The 22,563-nt window shown below is 36.4% G+C and overlaps 1 protein-coding gene across 6 annotated transcripts in view; it reads left to right on the top strand.

The window, feature by feature from the left end:
* CDH18 (cadherin 18) overlaps positions 1-22,563 on the top strand; it is a 1,008,661-nt gene that overhangs the window by 437,123 nt on the left and 548,975 nt on the right. The gene's annotated exons all lie outside the window — the stretch shown is intronic.

Below are 22,563 nucleotides of genomic sequence, written 5' to 3'. Positions count from 1 at the left end.
CATGTTTTAGCACCAAAGCTATCAATCAAATCCATGAATTGCTAGTTTTTAGTTATTACATGACAGATATAATCCATTTGTGGCCTGTATGTTTTGTTTTAATTAGGTACTCAATCAAAAATTTTGAGATTTGAAGATAATTTTCTAATCAACAATTTGATTAAATGAATTCCCTAACACTATCTTACTTTTGATAATTTTTATTTGAAATATTTTAGTATTCTTTATACTTTAATTTGTTAACATTATAAGCATATGTAAAGTTACAAAAATAGATAACCACAAATTATCACTTCTCAGAAAGAGGAGATATTAATTTTGCAGATGTCCTTTGGACTTTTTGTTTGAAAAAATAATACAAAACCAAATCCTAGTCCTTTGCTTTTATTTATTTTTATTTTTTTTTATTATTTTAGAGAGAGAGAGAGAACACGAGTAAGGGAGAGGGCAGAAGGGCAGCAGGGGGAGAGAGAAAGAGAGAGAGAGAGAGACGGAGGGAGGGAATGAGAATATATCGCAATCAGGGCTCGATCCCACAACCTGGGATCAGGACCCAAGCCAAAATCAAGAGTTGGATGCTCAACCAACTGAGCCACCCAATCACCCCTACTCCTTTTCTTCTTGTCTATCATTTTCCTCTTAAGAAGTCAGCATTATTCAGAAGTTGTGTCTTTCTTATTCTTGGACATACTTTTAAAAAAAATGTGTATTTATTTTTGAGAGACAGAGACAGAGAAGGGAAGAGACAGAGAGAGGGAGACACAGAATCTGAAGCAGGCTTCAGGCTCTGAGCTGTCAGCACAGAGCCCGACGCAGGGCTTGAATTCATGAACTGCGAGATTATGACCTGAGCGGAAGTCAGTTGCTTAACTGACTGAGCCACCCAGCACCCCTCCTGGACATACTTTTATATTTTTACCACATATCTTGTATCTCCAAACACTATATGCTATTGTTTTTGTTGTTTGTTTCTTGGTCTTTGCCTTTTTCCATAGTCCGTAATTCCCTGCCATTTGAAAAATCTGTACTCCATTGTATATGTCCCATAAAGTAGAATTAAAACTTTTTTGAAAGTTTGCTATAAAGAATGATGCCTTAAAAAGTAACATTCTTTTAAATAAAAAAACAGTGCTTTAGAAAAAGATGGCAAAGTAGGAAGCACTGGGAATCTGTTGTTCCAACTAGATAATAATTGTACTGGTAGAATCTATATGATGTAGATATTTTGGGATTCTGGAGTCTGTTGAGAGCTTGCAAATTCCAAAGGAAGGCTTGAACTGTGAATTACAGTTAATTTAGCTCAATTTCAGCTCTTGGCACCCTAGAACCGACCCATCTCCTCATCTTAGTCCATGGCACACAGCTGTGAACATGTTCCTAGGGCAGCTTGTACTCAGCTATTTGGGCACAAAGTGGATAAAAAGGACCCTTCCCTTCATAGATTGGGAATGGATGTTCTAATAACATTATACTGCTTGAGATCTCATATGCAAAAACGGACAGGAAGCTATTGTCGTTCTACCAGTCTCCCACTGTTGCAAGTGGGGCTCCTTTTGGTTGAAGTGACTTCCAGGGGACTTAAGGGGCCAACACTTTTTTCCCTTCCATTTTTTTTTCCTTTTGGATGGCAAACAATATAACATTAATCATTATAAACATTATGTGTATGTATTTTGCTTACTATGTTTATTTCAAGAAATTACCAGGCAACAATTTTTCAATTAGAATTAAATTATAATATTATCTTTAATTGTGTATTTAAATTTCTAGGTCCAATCAATTGTGTCTAATTGACATAAACCCTTGGAATGAGAGACCTCACATATGATATCGTTATTACTTTATTTTTTTTTAATGAGCAAAGACACTGAAGAAAATGTTTTTAAACTTCTTAAAAATTAATAGAAAAACTAATGTGAAATCAACACAAAAATTAGGATAAGTTTCTCCAGTATTCTGACAAAAACTTGGAAAACCTAAGTCTGTAGGAAGAGAGCACCACAGATGTAGTTAGGACAAGTAACTACTTTAAATCATTTTTATCATTGTATCGTTATCAGTTATTTTCTTGATAATGTAAGGGTGCTGAAGCAAGGCATTGTGATTTTTTTTTTTTTTAATTTTTTTCAACGTTTTTTATTTATTTTTGGGACAGAGAGAGACAGAGCATGAACAGGGGAGGGGCAGAGAGAGGGAGACACAGAATCGGAAACAGGCTCCAGGCTCCGAGCCATCAGCCCAGAGCCTGACGCGGGGCTCGAACTCACGGACCGCGAGATCGTGACCTGGCTGAAGTCGGACGCTTAACCGACTGCGCCACCCAGGCGCCCCAAGGCATTGTGATTTTGACATTATCACCATGCAGGGGTATGGATTCAACCCGCAGGGAGGTTTCAAAACTAATCACGGAGCCTGTATTTCAAGGTTGTTGAGTAAAATTTCATCAGAAGGACCAACAAATACACAACCATTACATGAGAACATCATTCTCAGTCATAAAGTTAATGAATCTCAAAAACCAGTTATAGAAACATACAAATGTTTTACATATTTGAAATAGAAGATATTATATATTACTGCACCATATATGCATAGAAGGTAATTCCTATGAAAGGCTCTTTGTGAATTATCCCAGTTGGTCCTCACAGCAGCCCAGGGTATTCAACTGAGCACATCCAACGTCTTTATTCTACAGAGTTGCTGCTAAACACTGAGGTAAAGAGTTTAATTTAGTTATTGTCAAATGCCTGCGGGTCTTCTGGTCAGCAAAAGAATGAAGGTCTTCAGTGAAGTGCTTTTGTGTACATGGATCTGAAAAGCCAACAATAGAACTAAGTTCATAAAAATAAAAATAAAAAAATAAATGAACAAACATACATCCACACATACAGGAAAGTGTCTGTAAACATAAAATCACAGAGAAATTAATAAGATCAAACTTATGACGGAATCATGCATCACGAAATTGTGTCGACACGCGTCATTTTGTAAAGCAAAAGCTCGGCTTCCAAAATAACAGCTCCCGATTAAGAGCCAAAGACACCAGAACCAAGATAAATCGCAGGGACGAGCCATTTTATTTGCCAATTTTTCCTGATAAAGTCAATTCATCTTTTACTCTTCAGTGTGTCTATATATGAAATGGGAAAAAAAATGTCATCAGGCTTTTGTGTTGCATTCCAGATCAAATAGCTGACTTTCAACCATGGTGTTTTCAATTTGTGAAGTCCACAGATTATTTGTCACTGCCACCTTTGTGCAGTGTGGTTTCTGAAACTACAGAGAAAGTTTTAATGGAATGCAAACGGTGTTTGTTTTCACAATAACCCATTAAAGCAACGCATGAATTGTAAATATATTATTCAGGATTATTCTTATGTTGTATAAAATATAATACTTTATAATACAACATAAGAACCAGCCCAAGCAAATTACATGCATGCTTAAAATGTGTTTTTAGTTCACTGTAAATACTTCTTTACTTTGTATCTGCATGCTGGACGCTGAACTTTATGCTAAATTATAGTCCTAACCAGGAGGAGCACAAAGTCTAGTTGGGGAGGCAGGCAAATGTCCAGACAACATTTGTTTCTTCAGTGGTGACTCAGGGCAAGCTCCATGCTGGTAGTTGGATACATAGGGAGACAATATGTGGTACTTTTATAGTTAAAGATATTTAGGAGATAGAATGTCTAGGTGTAGTGTCTAAATCTCTGGAAAGGGAGATTGGGTATCTTGTGTAGTGTGTGACCCCAGCACAGTGTCTTGTACTCAGAATTAACTCATGCAATCCCTTTATTTGAAAGATGTCTAAAACAATGTCCTAATGACTTTCCAGCTAGGTATTACATTAGACTAGTTGTGAAATTTCTGAGATTAGATTCCTCGCTAGCAAAAGGAGACACTCGTCAAAGCCCACTGTGCCTCAATCAAAAATTGTCCTTTGTGGCTACTGTTACAATTTTGGTTCTTTGGAATTACTTTAATTTTGTATTATAATAAGTAAATGAAGATGAGAATTAATGCTTACTCCATGAAAGCCAGCTACAATTTGTCAGGATTGTAACTAATTCTTGAGATGTGAAGCATATAAAGTTGATTATTGATAAAACAAGGTATTTTTTGAATCATGTAAAAATGTGAGTGACATTATAAAGCAATAAAGTATGATGGCTTCTGGTTTTATTTTTATTAGTGTCATGGCACTGAGAATAATATTTCTTTTGGTATAATTAAATAAACATTTTATGAAAAATTGATCCACAGTATTGATAAGCTGATTCAATAATGCACTAGTAAAAAGTTCATACATGAATATTTCTCAGAACTATTTTTATTAAGTGTTAATGAAAGAAACAAAACATTCGAAGGTTGAAAACTTTTTGATCAAAGGCAAATTGGGGCACCTACTTCAGCTCAGGTCATGATCTTGTGGTTTGTGAGTTTGAGCCCCGTGTGGAGCCCCGTGGAGCCCATTTCAGATTCTGTGTCTCCCTCTCTCTCTGCACCTCCCCCACTGATGCTCTGTCTCTCTTTCCTTCAAAAATAAATTAACATTATTTTTTTTTTAAATATATTTTTATTTCTCTGAAAAGCATATTAGGTAAAACTTATTGTGCATTACAATACATAAATGTAAACATGATAAGATTTAAATGAAGAATAATTTAGAACAATAAACTGAGAACATTGATCAATTGTGCATCCCACAAAATGTGCTTGGATATTATTTTATTATTTGGACAGTTTGACCTGAGTATTCTGAGCTGACTTTAATCTATTTGAAGGCATTTTGAATACATGGATGTGTAAGATACAATGGACCCTTGAACAACATGAAGTGAGAGGTATCAACCCACTGCACAGTCAAAAACGATGTTTGACTTTTCCAGAACTTAACTACTAATAACCTCTGCTTGACCAGCAGCCTTCCTAATGACATAAACAGTTAATACTTTGTATGTTATCTTTCTCATATACTGTATTCTTACCATAAAGTAAGCTAGAGAAAGCATATGTTATTAGGAAACTCTTAAGAGAAAATGCATTTACGTTACCATATTGTATTGAAAAAATTTGAGTATAAATGAACGCATGAAGTTCAAACACATGTTCGAGGGTCAAATATATTTTTTCTATGATAATTTTTTTTAAACTTCGATTTCTATTTTTAGTTGAAGTATAGTTTATGTAAAATTACATTATTTTCAGTTGTACAATGTAGTGGTTTGAAAATCGCATACGGTACGAAAGGCTCACCATGACGCATGTAGCTACATCCGTCACCATACAACAATCGTATTAACTGTATTTTCTATGCTGTACATTTTCTCCCCCTGACTTATTGTATAACTAGAAGTTTTTACCTCTTACTCTCCTTCACTTATCCCACCTCAGTCCTCATCTCCCTCTGTTCTGCCAAACACCAGTTTGTTTTCTGATTTTGGACATGTGTTTTGTAGGTATTTTGTTTTATTCACTTTTGTCTTTTAGATTCTGCATATAGGTGAACTCATTGTATTTTTCTCTGACTTATCTCACTTACCATTATACCCTCCAGATGTATTCATATTGTCACAAATGGCCAGGATTTCATTCTTTTGTTACAGCTGAGTAATATTCCATTTTGTATATACACATGTTTTCTTGTCCATTCATCTATTTATGGACATGTAAGTTTCTTTCATATCTTAGCTACTGTAAATAGTACAGGTAATAAAGATACGGGTGCATATATCTTTTCCAGTTAATGTTTTTGCTTTCTTCAGGCAAATACCTAGGAGTGAAATGGGTGGCTTGCATGGTATTTCTATTTTTAATTTTTCGATGAAACCCCATATTGTTTTCTATAGTGTTTGTACCAATTTACATTCGTATTAATGGAGCAAGAAGGTTATCTTCCCTCCATATTTTTGCCAACCCTTATTTCTTGTCTTTCTGATATTAGCTATTCTGACTCGTATGAGGTAATATCTCTTTGTGGTTTTGATTTGCATCTCCCTGTTGATTAGTAATGTGGAACATTTTTCACATATCTGTTGGCCATCTGTACGCCTTCTTTGGAAACATTTCTGTTCAGGTTTTCTGCCCATCTTTTTTTTTTTTTTTTTTTTTTATTTTTATTTTTGGGACAGAGAGAGACAGAGCATGAATGGGGGAGGGGCAGAGAGAGAGGGAGACACAGAATCGGAAACAGGCTCCAGGCTCCGAGCCATCAGCCCGGAGCCTGACGCGGGGCTCGAACTCACAGACCGCGAGATCGTGACCTGGCTGAAGTCGGATGCTTAACCGACTGCGCCACCCAGGCGCCCCTGCCCATCTTTTAATCAGAGTATTTATTTTTGTGTTGTTGAGTTATAGGAGTTATTGGTATATTTTGGATATTAAACCCTTATCAGATATATCATCTGCAGATATCTTCTCTCATTAAGTAGGTGGCCTTTTTGTGGATGGTTTCCACCACTGTGCAAAAGCATTGGAGTTTAACGTATTATCAATTGTTTATTTCTGATTTTGTTTCCCTTGCCCAGGAAGACATATTCAGAATAATACTGCTGAGGTTAATGTCCAGAAAATAACTGCCCATGATTTCTTTTGGAGACTTAATGGATCCAGGTCTTGGATTCGGGTCTTTAATTCATTGCTTTAAAGTGTTTTTTTTTTTTTTTTTTTTGGTTTTTGTTTGTTTGTTTGTTTGTTTTGGGGGGAGGTGTGCAGAGAGGGAGGGAGAGAGAATCGCAAGGAGGATCTGCACTGAGAGCATACGGCTTGATCTCAAGGTTCATGAGATCATGACCTGAGCCAAAATCAAGAATCCGATGCTTAACTGACTGAGCAACACAGGCGCCCTTTAATTCATGTTGAGTTTATTTTTGCATATGGTGTATTAAGGTGGTCCAGTTTCATCCCTTTGCATATTAAGCTGTCCAGTTTTGCCAAAACCATTTATTGAAGAGGCTGTCTTTTCCTCACTGTGTATTCTTGATTCCTGTGTGGTAATTGACCATATCAGTGTTGGTTTATTTCTTGGCTCTCTATCCTGTCCTATTGATCTATGTGTCTATTTTTGTGTATATTTTGATTACTTATGGCTTTGTAGTATAGTTTAAAGTCTAGAATTGTGATGCCTCCAACTCTGTTCTTCTTTCTCAAGGAGTGTTTTGGCTATTTGGGGTATTTTGTGGTTCCATAGAATTTTAGGATTTTTTTTTTTTATTCTAGTTATGAGAAAAGTGCTATTGGTATTGTTTAAACAGAGATCACTTTGAATTTGTAGATTTCTTTGGGTAGTGTGGACATTTAAAAAATATTCTTTCAACCCATGGGCATATTATATCTTTCCATTTGTTTTCAACTTCTTTCATTGATGGCTTATAATTTTCAGAGTACAGGTGTTTCACCTCTTTGGTTAAATTTATTCTTAGATGTTTTGTTCTTTCTGTTACAGTTGTAAATGGGATTGTTTTCTTAATATCTCTTTCTACTGATTATTAGCATGTAGAAATGCAACAGATCTCTATATGCTGACTCTGTGTTCTGCAACTGTGATGAATTCATTTATTCTAATAGTTTTTGGTGGTGTCTTTAGGGTTTTCTATATGTATATCATGCCATCTGAAGATAGTGACCGTTTTACTTCTCCCTTACCAAGTTGGATCTTTTTTTTTTTTTTCTTTTTCCTGTCTGATTACTGTGGCTAGGACTTCCAATACTATGTTCAGTAAAAGTGCCAAGAATGGACATCTGTATTTTGCTCCTGATGTTACAGTTGTTGTTTTTTTTTAAATCTATTTTGTGTGATATAAGTATCGCAGCCCCAGTTTTTTCCCCTCACTTTCATTGGCATGGGATATTTTTTCCATCATTTCACTTTTACGTGGTGTCTTTGGTCTGAAGTGAGCATTTTGTAGGCACCATAAACATAGGTCTTTTTTCTTTTAATCCACTAAGTCACCCTAGGTTTTCTTTTTTTTTTTTTTTTTTTTTAAATCTTTTTTCAACGTTTTTTATTTATTTTTGGGACAGAGAGAGACAGAGCATGAACGGGGGAGGGGCAGAGAGAGAGGGAGACACAGAATCGGAAACAGGCTCCAGGCTCCGAGCCATCGGCCCAGAGCCCAACCCGGGGCTCGAACTCACGGACCGCGAGATCGTGACCTGGCTGAAGTCGGACGCTTAACCGACTGCGCCACCCAGGCGCCCCTGTTTTCTTTCTTTTTTTAATTTTCTTTTCTTTTCCCTGGAGAAAGTTTTTTTTTTTTTTTAACATTTTTTTAATGCCAGTACAGTGGTGATGAACTCCTTTAGCTTTTGTTTGGGGAAATATTTATCTCTCCTTAAATTCTAGATGATATCCTTGAGAATAAAATAGTCTTGGTTGTATTTTTTTTTCCCTTTCTGCACTTTGCAGGCCAGAAAGAAGTAGCATCATATATTCAAAGTTACTACTGAAAAATAGGCTCAAAGCCTTATGGGTTTCCTTGGTACATAATGGTTTGTTTTCCTCTTGTTCCTCTTAATATTATATTTTTAAAATGTCTTTAAAGTTTATTTTGAGATAGAACAAGAGAGTGAGCAGGGATGAAGGAGGACCCCAATGTGGGCTCGATCCCAGGAACCATGAGATCATGACCTGAACCAAAATTAAGAGTCGGAGGCTTAACGAACTATACCATCCAGGTGCCCTTATATTTTTAATTTTTATCATTCTAATTAGCATGTGTCATTGTGTGGACCACCTTGGGTTATCTTATTTAGGACTCTCTGCTGCCTGGATCTGGATAGGTTTTCCTTTCCCAGGTTAGGGAAGTTTTCAGCTATTATTTCTTCAGTTAATTTTCTGCCCCTACTCTTTCCCTTTTATTTCTGGGATCGCTATAATGTTATTATGCTTGATGTTGTCACAGAGATCCCTTTATGCTATCCTAATTTTTATGTATTTATTTTTTCTTTTTGTTGTTCTTGGTTGCTTCCACTATGCTGTCTTCCAGATTGCTGGTCCATCCTTTTTTATGCTCCGATCTGCTATTGGCCCCCTCTGGTGTATTTTTCCTTTTTAGTTATTGAATTCATCAGCTCTGCCTGGTTATTTTTTGTTTTTTATCTCTCCATCACAGTTCTGAGTATTCAGCTACGCTTCTCACATGTCCAGTGAATAACTTGATGACTGTTACTTTGAACTCTTTATCAGATAGATTGCTTACCTCTGTTTCATTTAGCGTTGTCTCTCTCTCTCTCTCTCTCTTTCTTTCTCTCTCTCTCTCTCTCGTTCTCTTGGGTTTTCTCTTATTCTTTCATTTGGATCATATTTCTCTGTCTTCTAATTTTGTCTGGCTCTCTGTTTGTTAGTATGTTTTAGGTTGGTCAGCTACATCTTTGCATCTCGAAAGTAGTGGCTTTATGTAGAAGACATCTGTGGTGCCCAGTAGTATAAGCCCCTAGGGTCACCAAAAAGAGGTTCTCCGTGGTGTTTTTGTGTGTAGGCTGTGTGAGCTCTCTTGTTGCAACTGAGCTACAATGGCTGTGGATGTGCTGATGCACAGGGCTGTGCCTCAGCCCAGCTATCAGCAATGACTGGCAGTGATGATCGTGGGTATACTGGTGGGCAAGGCTTGCCCTTTTTGGGGATGGCTGAGAGGCATGACTATAGGTACTATGGATATACTCATGGTTGGGGCCATCTTTTGTTGCATCGGAGTGAGAAGCCCAGCTGTAGATATTTCAGGCTTGCTGATGGATGAGGCTCCTTACCTCCTTGGCGGCAGGATTCAGTCTGGAGCAGTGTTAGTCCCAGCTGGGGCCAGTTTCTGGATCTGATTAGATGACAGTCTCACTGGGATGACATACATCTAGACTCAGCACGCCACTGAGTGTGGCAGAGCAAGAGCTAATTTGGAGGTATACCTGCCAGGGCAAGTGAGTTGTGTAGGGCAGGTCTGTAGGGAAACAGGTGGGCAAGGCAAGTGATGCTAGCAAGGTCGATGGACTGTGTCAAAGTGACCTGCCAGCTAGACTGAAGTAGGGCAAGTAAAATGGCACCCATCAGTACTTCTGATCCCAGGAAAAGTTCATGCAATTCTTACCCTCTGGCACATGTCCCAAAATTATTCAATAAATCTCCTTCATGTTTACCCCAGGTCCTTTTTAAACTGCTACTTCTGGGGGGCCTGGATGGCTCAGGTGGTTAAGCATTGAACTTCAGCTCAGTTGATAATCTCACAGTTCATGAGTTCAAGCCCCACACAGGGTTCTCTACTGTCAGCATGCAGCCCACTCCAGATCCTCTGTCTCTTTCATTATCCAGCCTTCCACTGCTTACACCCCACACCCCTTCAAAAATATAAATAAACATCTGTTTGGGGTCTCAGGCCAACTGATAGAGTTTCCTGGCCCTTTATGAGTGAAGACTTGGTTTTCTGTAGCCCTTCAGCTCCCCTGGAGTTAAACCCTACTGATTTTCAAAGCTTCTGGAACGAAGTCTCACCAGTTTTCAAAGCCAGATGTTATGGGGTGTTGTGCTTTCATTACAGGTCCCCAGGTCTAGGGGTGCCTTGTGTATGGCTTGATCCCCTTACTCTTCCATGTGTATGGAACACCTCCTGCTTGCAGGTTACCCAACTGGCAGTTTAATTCCTAACCACGCCTCTGCCCTTCCTACTTTCCCTGATGTGGCCTTCTTTCAGTGAAAGATCCTTTTTGTCACTCTTCAGGTGTGTTTAGAGTAACATCTTCATATGTACCGTTTGCATTGGTGTCTCCATGGAAGATAAGCTCAGGATCCTCCTACACAGCCATTCCTTCCCCATCACTCTCCCAAATTTATAGCTTTAATCAGACATGTGCCTGTCACCTTCACTTCTCTGTGATAAATTAGTGGGAAAAAAACCAAAAAACAAAAAAACACTGTTAACTTTCTGTCTGTCTCCCTTTTGGTAATTGCTCCCATGTCAATAAAGCCTAGTTCGGTTACATCTAGAAACAAATCAATGCTGTCTCCATCAGGTTACAAACCAGGAAGCTGAAGACATCGTCTCGTCTCGTATACTGAACACACATAATAAAATACCTTCATAACCACTCTGTTCATAATGTTGACGATTAACAGTGTGCCATTACATTTGATGTCTTATAAGGCAACATGTAGGCTGCTGCTTTATTTATGTTGGCTTATAATTCAGAACTGCTTTCAAATCTCATTTCTGAGTTCAGATGTTGATTCCACCTCTTTCCAGTTGCATGATGTGGAGTTTGCCTAGTCCCTCTGTATCTGTTGTTCCATGTGTAGAAAGGAAGGTAACGCTACCTTCATTGTTGGGTTTTGTGTGGATTCAATCTTTGAATGTAACAGATTTGGGAGTGTTTGGCATGGTGATTGCCAGGGGAGTGATGATTAACTGTAGTTTCCTGACCACTTAAAGATCTAAATCATGAAATAACCTCTCAGATGCAGATTTTTCTATAGTATACATCAAACTAAAATTAGAGTAAATGGCATATTAATTTTAAGGGAATATTTTGTTTAGCAGCCAAATGAGGATTTACTAAAGCAATGCTAATTTACCATTTTTATTAAATGGATGTAAAAAAATCATTTCACCGTTGTAATTGCATGCTGATAGTTTTACTATTGTCCTCATTATTTAGTTTTAAATACAATTTTCTACATACTCTTTAACAATTTTAAATAATGCAGAACCAAATAATTCTACCATTCCCACTCACCAAGTATGAAGACTGGTAATAATTGGCAAATATATTTCAAAATATTTTGTATGTACATCCAAATCTATACATGCATTCATTTAAGATAGGCCAACTTATATTTAATTATAGTTAATAACTTAAATATAATATAAGTTAATTGGTATTTGTTATGAAATATAAGTGTTCATAAATATAAAATTAAAATAATCATATTGTCACCAAACTAGTTTTAGATGGCAAGTCAAGTTACTCTGATGCTTAGTTTTGTCAATATCTATTCAATGAACATTGTATAAGTTGAAAGTAATCCTATTGTTTTTAGATGTTTTTTTCAAAAAGCTTTTGATATTTTCATTATATGGGCTCTTTCAGCTTTATGGAGCTCTAATTGACATAACATTGTGTAAGTTAAAGGTGTACAATATGTTAATTTGATACAGTTATTTTATTTATTTTTATTTTAGAGAGCAAGAGCAGGGGAGAGGGGCAGACGGAAGGAGGGAGGGAGGGAGGGAGGGAGGGAGAGAGAGAGAGAGAGAGAGAGAGAGAGAGAGAGAGGGAAGATATCCTAATCAGGCTCTAACTGAACCACCCCAAAGCAGGGCTTGATCCCACAACCCTGGGATCATGACCTGAGCCAAAATTATGAGTCAGGTGCTCAACGAACTGAGGCAGCCAGGCGCCCCTTATATGTTGCAAAACATATATGATACACTTATATGTTGCAAAATGATTACCACCATAGCCTTAGCTGACATCAGCATGTTCCATAAATACAAAGTGTGTGTGTGTGTGTGTGTGTGTGTGTGTGTGTGTGTGTGTGGTAAGAATATTTAAGATTTTTTCTTTTAGTAATTTTCAAGGATATAATGCAGTCTTAATAAATGTAATCACCATTCTAGACGTTAGATATCCAGAAATGATTCATCTTACGCTTGGAAGTTTGTGATCTTTGATCAACATATCTGCTTTTACCCCACCTGATAGTTCCAGGTAACCATCATTCTACCTCTGTTTCTAGAGGTTTGGCTTAATAGCTTCCACAGAGAAGTTATATCATAGAGTATTTTTCTTTCCAACATATTTCACTTAGGACAAATCCTCAAGGTTCATTTATACTTTTACAAATGGAAGGATGTCTTTTCTCATACCTGAACAGAATTGTGTTATGTGCACATGCACGCAAGTACACACACATACATACACCTTCTCTATCCCTTTACCTGTTGGCAAAGGCTTAGGTTGTTTCAACATCTTGCCTATTCTGAATAACACTGGAGTAAATATCGGAGTGCAGATACCTATTCCAGCTCATGTTACTTACTTTGGATATATATCCAGAAGTAGGATTGCTTAACTATATTACAGTTTTATTTCTAGTATTCTGAAGAACCTCTGTACTGTTTTCAGTAGTGGTTGCACTGATTTACATGGCCACCAGTAGTATCCAATGGTTCCTTTTCTTCCTACATCATCACCAACACTTAAATCTTCTTCATGATCGCCATTCTAACAGGTGTGAAGTCATATGTCATTGTGGCTTTGATTTCCATTTCCCTGATGATCAGTGATGTTGAGTATCTTTTCATGTATCTGATGGCCATTTGTATGTTGTCTTTGAAAACATCTCTATTCAGGTCCTTTGCCAATTTTGTTATCAAAATATTTGTTTTCCATTGCTTTGTAGAAGTACAGTATATATTAACTTTTTTTTTCTTTAAAACTTTATTTATTTTTGAGAGAGAGAGAGAGAGAGAGAATGTGTGAGTGAGGAAGGGGACAGAGAGAGAGGGATACACAGAATCTAAAGCAGGCTCCAGGCTCTGACTGTCAGCACAAAACCCAACACAGGGCTCCAACACACAGACTGCAAGATCATGACCTGAGCCAAAGTTGGATGCTCAACTGACTGAGCCACCCAGGGGCCCCTGGATATTAACCTTTTATCAAATATGTGATCTGAAAATATTTTCTCCTGTTTAATGAGTTGCATTTTCATTTTTGTTGATGGTTGCCTTTGCTGTGTGGAGGCTTTTAAATTTGATGTGGTCCCACTAGTTTAGTTTTACTTTGATTGCCTTTGTTTTTGGTGTCCAACCCAAAGTATCATTACCAAGGCTTATGTCAAGGAGCGTACTCCCTGCTTTTGTCCAGAACTTTTATGGTTTAGGACTTACATTCAAGCCTTTAATCCATTTTCAGTTTAGTTCTATTTATGGCATAAGATAGGAGTCCAGTCATTCATTTCCCTGTGGCAGTTTAGTTTATTCAATACCATTTATTGAAGAGACTATTGTTTCTACATTGTATATTCTTGTCTCTTTTGCTGTAAAGTAGTGACCATACAGGCATGTCCCCCCGCCAAGGGTTTCTACTCTATTCCACTGATCTATGTTAATTTTTGTGCCAATATCATACTGTTTTGTTTATTATAGCTTTGTAATATAGTTTTAAATCAAGGAGTGTGATGCCACCAGTTTTGTTCTTTCTCCACTGCTTTGAGTGTTTGGGGGTTTTGTGGTTCCACATAAATGTATAGAATGTTTCTTCTCTTTCTGTGAAAAATTCCATTTGAATTTTGACAGGGATTACATTGGATCTGAAAATGGCTTTGGGTAGTATTTATATTCACATTATTCTTCAAATCTATGAACATGGAATATCTTCCCATTTATTCGTCTTCCATTTCTATTATCAATAAATCCTAGTTTTTAGCATACAGATCTTTTACCTCCTTGGTTAAATTTGTTCGTAAGCATTTTATTCTTTTGTAAATGGAATTAAACACATATTTTTCTGATATGGAGAACAAACAGAGGATTATTGGAGGGAGGGGGTTGTGGTTACTGGTTGTGGGAGGGGGGATGGGCTAAATGGGTAAGGCTCATTAAGGAATCTCCTGAAATCAATGTTGTACTATATGCTAACTAGTTTTGATGTAAATTAAAATAAAATTAAATTAAAAAAAAACAAATTTTTCTGATATTTTATTAGTGTACAGAAACACAGCTTATTTTATATGTTTTATACCCTGCAACTTTGCTGAATTTGTTTAACATTTTTATGGAATCTTTAGGGTTTTCAATATATAATATTATATCATCTGCAAATATAGACATTGTACTTTTTCCTTTCTGATTTGGATGCCATTTATTTATGCATGCATGCCTAATGGTTCTGGCTACGACTTCCAGCATGATGTTGAATAAAAATGTCATGGGGCACCTGGGTGGCTCAGTCGGTTGAGCATCCAACTTCGGCTCAGGTCATGATCTTGCAGTCAGTGAGTTCAAGCCCCGCATCAGGCTCTGTGCTGACAGCTTAGAGCCTGGAGCCTGCTTCAGATTCTGTGTCTCCCTCCTCCTCTTCTCCTCCCCCACTCATGCCCTTTCTCTGTCTCTCAAAGAGAGACAAAAAAAATTTTTTTTAAATGTCAAGAGCAGGCGCTCTTGTCTTTTTACTAATCTTGAGTTTGATGTTAGCTATGGGCTTGTTCTGTATGGCTTTTATTATGTTGAGAAATATACCCTTCATACTCCATTTATTGAAACTTTTTGTTGTGACAGGAAGTTGAATTTTGTCAAATGCTTTTTCTGCATGTATCGATATGATCACATGATTTTTATCCATCATTTGTTAATATGGTATTTCACATTGACTTATTGGCAAATGTTGAACGAAACTTGCATCCCTGGAATGAATTCCATTTGATTATGGTATATGATCATATTAATATATTGAAATCAGTTTGCTAATATTTTGTTGAGGATTTTTTTCATTTATTTGCATCAGGGATATTATTAGCCTGTAATTTCCTTTGTCTATGATGTGTTCATCTAGATTTGGTGTCAGGGTGTTTGAAAAAGATTAGTATTCTTTAGGTATTTGATAAAATTCACCAGTGAGGCCATTTAGTCCTGGGTTTTTGCTTGGGAAGTTTTTGATTGCTGATTCAATTTCTTTACTAGTAATCAGTCTGTTCAGATTTTTCCAGTTCTTCATATTTCAGTCTTGGTAAGTTGTGTGTTTCTAGGTATTTCTCCATTTCTTATTTGTTCAATTTTTTTTAGTGCATAATTATTCATTGTACTCTATTTTGATCCTTTGAATTTGTGTGGTATCAGTTGTAATGTTTAATCTTTCATTTATAATTTTACTTCTTTGAATATTCTTTTTTTTCCTGGTGTAATTTAGTCAAAAGTTTATCTTTTCAGAAACACAGATCGGAGATTTATTTACCTTGTCTATTATCTTTTTAGTCTATATTTCATTTATTTTCATTCAGATTCTTATTTCCTTCCTTCTCCTAACTGTGACCTTGATTTGTTCTTATTTTTCTGGTTCTTTGAGTTGTAAGCGAAGTTGTTCTATATCTTTCCTTTTTTCTTTTTTTTTTAATTTTTTTTTTCAACGTTTTTTTTTTTTTATTTATTTTTGGGACAGAGAGAGACAGAGCATGAATGGGGGAGGGCCAGAGAGAGAGGGGGACACAGAATCGGAAACAGGCTCCAGGCTCCGAACCATCAGCCCAGAGCCTGACGCGGGGCTCGAACTCACGGACCGCGAGATCGTGACCTGGCTGAAGTCGGACGCTTAACCGACTGCGCCACCCAGGCGCCCCATTTCCTTTTTTCTTAATGTAGGTATTTATCACTATAAACTTCATTTTTAGAACTGCTTTTGCTCCATCCCATAAGTTTTGGTATGTTTTCTTTCTGTTTTCATTTGTCTAAAGATATTTTTCTCATTTGATTTCTTCTTTGACCCACTGGTCATTTATTTGTATTGATTAATATTTATGTATTTGTGAATTCTTGAGTTTTCTTCTTATAACTGATTTCTAATTCATTCATTTGTGGTCATAAAAGATACTGGACATGATTTAAATCTTCTCAAAATTAAGACATATTTTGTGGCCTAACATATGACCAGACTTTGAGGATGGTCCATGTGTACTTAAGAAGAGTGTACATTCTGTTGTGGTTGGATGGAATGTTCTGCAAATTTCTGTTCAGTCTATTTGGTCTAAGATACCATTTAAGTCCAATGTTTCCTTCCAGTTTTCTGTTTGGATGATATATCCATTGTGGAAAATGTGGTATTGAAGTCCCCTACTTTAATTGAAATGCCATGTATTTCTCCGTCTGTTCTGCTAATATTTGCTTTATATATTTAAGTGCTCCAAAGTTAGGTACTATTTGTTCTTTTTTTTTTATCAAATTTTGATATTATGCCTCTTCTTGAAATATTCTAGTTTTTTTAGTGGTTTAGTGGCTCATTATAAGACTACTTCAATGCTACTTGAGGCAAGATATTGAAGGAGACTTACAGGTGTATCTTTCCTGAAAGTTCTAATAGTAAATGATCCACCATATTTAATGAAAACAGTGTAATACTAAATTCAACTGATGAGATATGTTATGTTTCCAATAACTCAATGTGTACAGAAGCCTAATATATCTTTCATAACTATTGAATCTATGAAAAATTTGAGTTAAATTTCTATGTTGAAATATCCTTTTTTTGTCCTATGCTGTATTACTAGAACAAAATTAATCTTAGGGGAAAATTATTTCTTCCAATCATATTATAAAACATAGTCCTTTAATGTATTTTTATATTTTCTTTCAGAGCCATTATATATTTTAAATAGCGTGGTATTAAGTTGCCTTGACTTGTAAAATTTAGCACAAAGAGTAGAACCTAATTCCTTATTAAATGATATAAATATAATTTAAGTAGATTACTATAGTCTTTTACTTTATATTAAAAAGTATATTTAGGGGCGCCTGGGTGGCTCTATTGGTTGGGCATCTGACTTTGGCTCAGGTCATGATATTGCAGTCTGAGTTTAAGCCCCGCATCGGGCTCTGTGCTGACAGCTCAGAGCCTGGAGCCTGCTTTGGATTCTGTGACTCCCTCTCTCTCTGCCCCTTCCCCGCTCATGCTCTGTATCTGTCTGTCTGTCTGTCTCTCTGTCTAAAAAATAAATAAACTTTAAAAAAAATTAAAAAGCATATTTTTAAGTATAGTAAACACGTGGGTGTGTCAGTTGGCTAAGTGTTGGCTTCCTGATTTAGGCTCAGGTCATGATCTCACAGTTCGTGGGATGGACCCACAGGTCAAGTTCTGCACTGACAGTGTGGAGCTTGCTTGGAATTCTCTCCCCCCTCCCCTATCTGCCCCACGTCAAAATAAATAAATAACATTTTTAAGAATATAGTAATTGCAATAGTAACATTCCATGTTTTAAAACTAATGCTTTTTACTAAATAATACATGGTTGCCTACACTGAGTTCATATATCTATCATGTGCATTTTACACTTTTTCAATATTTCAGTTAATAAGCAGAATTTTATAGCATAAGCTGGTCGATATGTGTAGGTATTTTTTAGTTAAACATGCTAACTTCTGTCTTTATTCATGTTATTATTTTTTTATTTTTTAATTTATTGATTTTTGAGAGAGAGAGTGACAGACACAGAACACGAGTTGGGGAGGAGCAGAGAGAGAGGGAGACACAGAATCCGAGACAGGCTCCAGGCTTTGAGCGGTCAGCACAGAGCCCGATGCGGGGCTCAAACCCATGAACTGTGAGATCATGACCTGAGCTGAAGTCCAATGCTTAACTGACTGAGCCACCCAGGCGCCCCTATTGATGCTATTTTAATTGTCATTTTCACGTTGCTGATAGGAGTCATAAAAACTTACTAAGTTTCAACATGGCCAGCTTAATAATAGTTAAAACTGCAACAGCATTTTGGGAGTGTCTTAGTTGGTCTTAGAAACCAGAGATTGATGTGCTGTATTTTTTCATTTTATATCTGTAATGTTGGTACACTCAGACACTTGCAAGATAGATTCAGATCCTGGGTAGAGAATTTGTTTTTCTAAGATCTGCTTTCCATGCTCTTATAATCTGTTCTCTATAGTGTATTTTGATTTGATTTTTATGAGGATATTTGGTTTTGTACTGTGATCCTTGCTTAGGGTAGGAAACTTCAATGTACTACTATAAAAGGTTATTACAATAGGGGAAATATTTAATCTCTGCTTTTCATAGATGGAGTCTGTGTCATCAGTTATGTCAAGTAAGTTTCATTAACTCTTCCTGAGAAGAAAATAGTTTTGCTTCATTATGGGGCCCTAATGTAGATCTAAAATTTAAAGAGTTTTTTTTTTCTTTTTTCCACAATGGTGCTCATAAAGTAACTTTACACCACTTAATGCTGAAGGTTAACTGTTCTTAACTGTAAACTTAGGAAAAACAAATATATAATAGTTATAAGATATGCCTTTTAAGATGAGTGGAACCAAAACTGTGATTTTTTTTTTTTTTGGTTTTTGTGTTTGTTCACTTCCTTGTTTATGAAAAAGTAGTTCTAATACAATCTGGAATAATGTTCAGTGTCTATATTCATTTGGGACAGACCAATGTCAATATCAATATCAATCTCTGCTAAGGCAGGCATGTTATAATTTAAGAGAAATTACCATTTTGGTTAACAGTTTTTTGATTTAGGTAAGGTTTTGTTAAAGATACATATTTCTTATCTGAATAAAGTATAGTCCAGAGGTGTAATAGTTTCTCAATATTTTTCTCATGCATGACCTTCAAAGATGCTATTTATTTGAAGAAAAAGCTAGTCTCTATAACTGGTGTTGTATAAACCACTAAATTTTATTTGTTTTAAATATATTTTCCTGGTGCGTGTGTGTGTGTGTGTGTGTGTGTGTGTGTGTGTGTGTGTGTGTGTATCTGTTTTTTAATGTCTATTTATTTTTGAGAGAGACAGACAGAACATGAGCAGGGAAGGGGCAGAGAGAGAGGGAGACACAGAATCTGAAGCAGGCTACAGCCTCCAAACTGTCAGCACAGAGCCCAACACGGAGATCGAACTCATAAACCGTGAGATCATGCATGACCTGTACCCAAGTTGGACACTTAGCCAACTGAGCCACACAGGTGCCCATGTTGGTATATATTTTTTAAACATATACTCCTGTAAGCATTTCTTTCATATTACTATGCTACGATGATTGTCATAAGCGTATTTTAAAAACTTCCTTTTTTAAATTCATTGTTCACTTGAACAGTATACGGTTTTGAGAAAGGATTTCTTCCTATTGATGAGATCAATTCATTTTATGTATTTATTTAATTAGAGAGAGGGGGAAAGAGCACAATCACGGGAGAGCACAAGTCAGGAGCCCAGACATCCAGAGATCATTTCATTTTTACACAATGTTAGGAGGATCTTTAGCAACTGAAGATAATCTAATATTAATTAAATAAAAATGCTTAAGAATGCTGAAAATATTTCATATATATTTTGCGTAAGTAAATGTGGTTTCAGCACATCACATCTAAACACATATCAAGTCTTCATTTATCATTTAAAGAAGGTGAGAACAGAATATTCTCTTCCCAGAATTGCTGAGCCTTATCAGAGACCTAGAGTTGAGTTCCATATTCTCAAATAATACAGGAATAATGTTGACTTTGTGTTTACATAGACCAAAGATGTCATCCACACATAATAGTCAGCCACATTATAGAAAAATGTGACAAATTCCCTTTTTAAAATGATAGTGAAGGGGCACCTGGGTGGCTCGGTCAGTTAAGCATCCAACTCTTGCTTTCTGCTCAGGTCATGGTCTCACAGTTCGTGAGATTGAGTCCCATATAGGGCAATGCAGAGCCTGCTTGAGATTCTCTCTCTCCCCCTCTCCCTCTGCCCCTTCTCTCTCCTATATCTCAAAAATAAATAAATAAACTTAAAAAAATCAACAAACTAATAGGTAATACATGCCAATAAACTAATAGGTAATACATGCAAAATTTCATGAAAGCAGTCTTTATTCAAGGCTTTGTAACCTCAGTGCTTAGATTTGTATCTGGCCCAGTGTCTAGAACATATCTGAAAGACCAAAGATATTTGTTATGTAAATTAATAGTGAATTAATTAGTAAGTTAATAAAGGTGTATATTTTATATATATATATAAGTGCAATAGAATAAAATCTGTTTATAGAATAGTATTTTTAAGTTATTCCTTATAGATAATTTAAAAGCATACAGAAGAAAAATACTTAGAATCTTTACAATAGTCGGAATAAATTCATAATCTTCCTCTTCTGAGTTCTTCAGATTTTATGTGGACCAGGTTGTCATGATAGAAATTTATAAAGGATCTAGTCATAAGTTATCTAATTCACATGCTGAACGAATATTTTTGTTGTTTTTACTGTCTAACGGGCACTATGCTGAACACTGGAAATACTGCAATTAACAAGACAAGTGGTCTTTCTCCTCATGAAGTGGAAATTTTAATCCATTTAATCCATTGGCTGCCATTTACTTAAGGATGACATCTCAAGTCTACACAAAGAAACAAGTCAACTGTAGCTACTACTTTGTTGATTGCTAGCATGAAAATCAGCTACTCTGTTTATTTTCCTAACTTTTCTCAGCAATTTTGGGTAAAGGATATGCTTTTCTTTGCTTTCTTCAAAAGAGAAATAAAGACACTTGACATATGCACTTAGAACCCGGGACCACTTTTCCTTCAAATGAGCTGAAATCAACAAATAACCGCCACTCCCCCAAAAAACTTAGCAGAACAAAATAATAAAATTGAAAACGTGTATCCAGGTCAAAGAAGATTTACTTCTTAAAAAGCATCTCATCAATTCCTGCATATTCAAGTGCATGTTTGTAAATTTAGAAGATACATGCAGACATGGTTCGTCTTCTAAATTTAGTAATAAACTGAAGTCCTCGGTGTGCCAGGCCCATTTAATGTTGGCAAACAGCCAATTCCTTTCTTCCCCAGACAGCAGTGGCTATTGCTTAGAATGATCTTATAAACAGGTGCTTATGCATTCCTGTCACTATTACAAAGGACCTTCTATTTTAGGTCAGGTGATAAAAATTAAAGTCTAAATGTTGACTCTAATACCACCAGATTCCTTCAAAACAGAACCTGTATGTCAACTCAGTGTGGGATGACTCCACAAAGTTCTCCAAGTTCACTTTATTCATTTCTTCCAGTCTTGAGGCTATATTTCTGAAACACCAATAGCTGAAATAAAGCTAGCTTTCCTGAAAGCCAATGGTTGGGCTAGTTTATTTACTTATTTTATAACTGCACACCTAGCCTGATTCTCTTAGCAAGGGTGCAGAGTACCAATAGTTAGAGGAAGTAAAATATAACATATGGTTTCCTGCTGTTTCCAAGCATCTTCACACAATGTATCTCACTTGCCTGTTGACAAAAATCCTTTCTAGACAGGCTCTCTATGATTTATAATCGTAAACTGATCTCTCTCTCCCTTTCCACCTCTCAATCTGTCTCTCTTTCTTCCTTTTCCCCCGCCCATCATGGAACCCAACTAAAAGAATAGGTGTTTGGGCATCTGGATTTGAGAATTTAGACCTTAGTTTGTATGGCTGCCAAACCTGAACATGAGGATATTTCACAAGTGAGGAGTATCTTGGGCTTGAGTTTATGTGCCAATAGCCTTGAACATATATCAAAAGGGATTTTATATTTCCCATTGATAATAAGTCAGAAATGGGTGTTGCATGTGCTTAACACAATTTCCTTATACATTTTATAATAGTTGGTTATATAAAATAAAACCATGATTTATTAGATTAAAGGGAACAATAAAACAGATTTTCTTATGCTACTGGTCATTCACAGAAGTATACATAAAGGAGTTGCATTTCGGGGTCGTCTGAGACCAAGATATTATCCTACATAGCCATTGCTCAGGCTGCTATACCTGCAAACCCTTCACAGAGACCCTGTCTTTTCCTGGGTTCTGACATCAGGGCACAGACTTACACAGT

This window comes from Neofelis nebulosa, chromosome 1, assembly GCF_028018385.1.
Source record: "Neofelis nebulosa isolate mNeoNeb1 chromosome 1, mNeoNeb1.pri, whole genome shotgun sequence".
Classification (NCBI taxonomy): Eukaryota; Metazoa; Chordata; class Mammalia; order Carnivora; family Felidae; genus Neofelis; species Neofelis nebulosa.
This window is presented reverse-complemented; position numbering and strand designations above follow the sequence as displayed.